The 4,356-nt window shown below is 42.1% G+C and overlaps 1 protein-coding gene across 6 annotated transcripts in view; it reads right to left on the bottom strand.

Moving 5' to 3' along the window:
- Positions 1-3,980, bottom strand: part of LOC126986357 (cell adhesion molecule Dscam2-like) — a 93,649-nt gene extending 89,669 nt beyond the window's left edge. For all 6 annotated transcript variants that reach the window (XR_007739624.1, XR_007739623.1, XM_050842413.1 and 3 more), the window contains exon 1: positions 2,809-3,980. The gene's annotated coding sequence lies outside the window, so the exon portion shown is untranslated. The remainder of the gene's footprint in view (positions 1-2,808) is intronic.
- Between the last annotated feature and the right edge of the window lie 376 nt (positions 3,981-4,356).

Consider the following 4,356-nt stretch of genomic DNA (forward strand, 5'->3'; position numbering starts at 1 on the left):
TAGAACCACAAATAGCGTAATACTCTTCAAGGTTATCATTCAAACACTACAAAGGTTATTTTTAAAAGTAGTACGAGAAAGAAAAGAGCAAAGTTAGAGAATTATATGAATGTAGAAATAAATAAAATGTCGTAGTCTAGAACCACAAATAGCGTAATACTCTTCAAGGTTATTAATCAAACATTACAAAGGTTATTTTTAAAAGTAGTACGAGAAAGAATAGAGCAAGGTTTAGGTATCGTATGTGTAGAAATTTAAAGAACATCGTAGCCTGGAACCACAAATAGCCTAGTAATCTTCAAAGTTATTATTCAAACACTACAAAGGTTATTTTTAAAGGTAGCACAAAGAATAGCGCAAGGTTTAGGTATCGTATATGTGTAGAAATTTAAAGAATATCGTAGCCTGGAACCACAAATAGCCTAGTAATCTTCGAAGTCATTCAAATATTACAAAGGTTATTTTTAAAGGTAGCACAAAGAATAGAGCAAGGTTTAGGTATCGTATATGTGTAGAAATTCATGGTTGGAACGCTGTACCTATGGACCTCAAATACCGTACTCTTCAAAGCCATTATTCAAACGTTAGCAAAACATATTATTAAAGGAGAGAATAGTTCATGTGTCAGAAAATAAGAGAGAGCAGGGTTTAGGTGTCCATATATGTGTAGAAATTCATGGTTAGAACGCTGTACCTATGGACCTCAAATACCGTACTCTTCAAAGCCATTATTCAAACGTTAGCAAAACATATTCTTAAAGGAGAGAATAGTTCATGTGTCAGAAAATAAGAGAGAGCAGGGTTTAGGTGTCCATATATGTGTAGAAATTCATGGTTAGAACGCTGTACCTATGGACCTCAAATACCGTACTCTTCAAAGCCATTATTTAAACATTAACAAAGCACATATTTAAAGGAGAGAGTAGTTCATGTGTCAGAAAATAAGAGAGAGCAGGGTTTAGGTGTCCATATATGTGTAGAAATTTATAGCATGTCGTAGCCTGGGACCACAAATAGCCTTCTCTTCAATGTCATTATCCAAACATTCACGAAGCTTGTATTTTTAAGGACAGCGCAGTTTAAATATCGTACAGAAAAAGATGGTTATATTTTCCCGTCACTAACATAACATAACCAAATTCATAAAAGACAAGGGGTCATTTTTCAACCTTCCGACCCCCAAGCACACACATAATTGACAAGGCTTTCATACGAGTTCTGAGCATTTCCAGGGGTAGTTGAATGACCCTGGTGGTAGTCTGACCCTTCTTCTGTGTCACGAGCCTTAAAGAAAACCCATTAGAACCCGATTCATCTCCTTTTTAACCTTTGGAATTAGAGGAACCAAATTCATAAAAGACAAGGGGTCATTTTTCAACCTCCCGACCCCCAAGCACACACATAATTGACAAGGCTTTCATACGAGTTCTGAGCATTTCCAGGGGTAGTTGAATGACCCTGGTGGTAGTCTGACCCTTCTTCTGTGCCTCGAGCCTAAAAGAAAACCCATTAGAGCCCGATTGATCTCCTTTTCGGCCTTTGGAAATAGATGATGTAAAGGCGGAAGGGTCAGTCAATACCGCCCCTGTAGTTGAGGTATCGCAGAGGTAAAGACTTCCCAAGACCTTGACTATAGGACTCCCACACACCCACACATACTACCATACCTAGCGAGCTCGTTACGCGGACATTTATGAGGCATTTATAGAGTACGCCAGCATTTGGAGCACCTCGTAAATGTAGGAATTAGGGAAGAAATGCGATATTCCTACAATCTACCTACCTAACTACTGTCTATCTGCCTACATCTACCTCTATCTACCTCTTTCACTTTCTCTCTCCCTACCTACCTAGTCTGTTTAAGCTTGGATATTTTTAAGTGTATATAAAGACAGGAGTTGGGAAAGGTATAGTAGTAGTAGTAGTAGTAGTAGTAGTAGTAGTAGTAGTAGTAGTAGAAATGATAGATTATGATGCTGTTTTCTATTGGTTTTGTTGTAGTTGTTGAAGTAGTAGTAGTAGTAGTAGTAGTAGTAGTAGTAGTAGTAGTAGTAGTAGTAGTAGTAGTAGTAGTAGTAGTAGTAGTAGTAGTAGTAGTAGTAGTAGTAGTAGTAGTAGTAGTAGTTATGCTATTATATAATGTTGTTAATACTACTTCTATTTCAACAACGACAACTACAACAACTACTACTACAACTACCACAACTACCACACATAAAAACAACCATACAACCAACCAACTCCCACAAGCAAAACAAACAAAACCCCGCTGAAACACACACACTCCCCAGGCTGCTGTTTTAACTTATTTCGCGGGGCCCAGAGGATAAAAAAAGAAAAAAAAAAGCCCGAGACGAGACTAAAGGGCCGAATTAGCCACATCACAGAGACCCGCCCTGACATACCCCCTCGCGCGGCCCTTTTAGAGAACAAGCTCGTAACCCAATTAGTCTTTTTTTTTCATTATATAATTTTGGGGGCGTCTTTCAACACCCCGAAGCGAAGGAAAAGATAAAAGGATAGTTGTGGTGGTAGTGATAGTGGTGGTAGTAGTAGTAGTAGTAGTAGTAGTAGTAGTAGTGGTAGTAGTAGTAGTAGTAGTAGTGGTGGTGGTGGTGGAGGTGATGGTATAATAGTAGTAACAGTAGTAGTAGTAGTAGCAGTAGTAGTAGTAGTAGTAGTAGTAACAATAGCAGTAATAATAATAATAATAATAATAATAATAATAATAATAATAATAATAATAATAACAATAATAACAATAACAACAATAACAATTCTACAATACACAACACAGACTTCACATACCTTCCTTGCTATTGTAGTTGTTGTAGTTGTTGTAGTTTGAGGTCTTGGTGGAGGTGCTGGTGGAGGTGGAGGTGATGACGGGGAAGGTGGAGGTGGAGGTGGTGGCAGTGGCAGTGGAGGTGGTAACAGTGGTAGCAGACACTTATTTAATTACCCAACACACGGATATCGAATCGCTGCAGTAGTAGTAGTAGTAGTAGTAGTAGTAGTAGTAGTAGTAGTTATTTCGAGTCTAGCAGAGGTCTTGCGCTGATGATGACGACGATCCTGGTGTTAGCGTTGCAGTAGAAGCAGAAGCAGGTGGAGATGGTGGCAGCAGTGGCAGCAGCCGTGGTAGTAGTAGTTGCAGTAGTGGTAGTAGTGGTTGTTGTGGTAGGTGATCGGTTTCTCCTCACACCACACTTACTGCCCGTCACAGAAGTGGAGAACAACAAAAATAACAACCACCCCAGACAGAATTAACACACGGGGAAGAGAACAGGAACAAGAAGGAAACAAGATAACGTCAACGATAACAGCGATAACAAATAACAGCTTTTAACGAAGGAAGGAGATGGAGGAGGAAGAGGAGGAGGAGGAGGGAGAGGATAACAAAAATAACATGGAGGAATAATGGAGGAGGAGGAGGAGATAAAAACAGATAACAGAGAAAAAACGGGGAAAAAAGAGGAACCAAAATTAAACCAGAGAAAAAAACAAATGAAAAACAGGAAAAAAAAACGAACCTAGAAAAAAACGATTAAAGAAGAAAAAAAAGGAAAAAAATGAGGAAAATTACGAACTAACCAACTTTGAACGTATCCGCCATAACGAAGAGAGAGAGAGAGAGAGAGAGAGAGGGTGGGTGGGAGAGAGGAGGAGGTAGAGAGATGGAGGGAGAGGAGGAGGGAGGGACTTGGAGGAGGAGGGAGAGCGCACAGGCGGGGAGGGACGGAGGGAGGAGGGAGAGAGAGAGAGGGAGTCAATGGTCACAGGAATCACTCGGGGGGCTTTTTCACACACTTCCCCGGGGGCCGTGTATCCCTGTGGTGGCGTACGTGTCCTTAACTAGTCCCCCGCCAGTCCACAGTATAGGCGCAGCGCGGAGCAAGGGCGGCCGCCTCTCCCTCCTGTACCAAGTTGAATGAGTCGATATGTCCAGCCGTCCTTCTTCCCTCAGCCTCCCCCGTTGCCACACACCGACTCTCCCACACACACACTTCCACAACTCACGCCGCCGCTGCACACCTCTTCATTAAACCCCCAAAACGCACCCAAATACCCCTTTCCAGTGCATCTAACTACCCGGAAATGATACCTTGAGCATTAAACTATGACTCCGAGTCCACGGAAGGCGGGGGATTGTAGGGAAATAGGGTGAAATGAAGGGTTGAAGGGAGGGTGTTCAGGAGGCGAGAGGTGGCAACTCCAGAGCGCTTCGCCACCGTACTACAGGCGAGATCGGGGGACGTCTAGCTAATATTTCCATAACCTCTGTCCCTTCCAGAGTGTTTCACGTGCACCCTCGCCCCTGCTGAAGCCAAACCCAGGGGACGCGGGCCACCATGG

The sequence above is a fragment of the Eriocheir sinensis genome, chromosome 61 (genome assembly GCF_024679095.1).
Source record: "Eriocheir sinensis breed Jianghai 21 chromosome 61, ASM2467909v1, whole genome shotgun sequence".
In the NCBI taxonomy this organism is placed as follows: Eukaryota; Metazoa; Arthropoda; class Malacostraca; order Decapoda; family Varunidae; genus Eriocheir; species Eriocheir sinensis.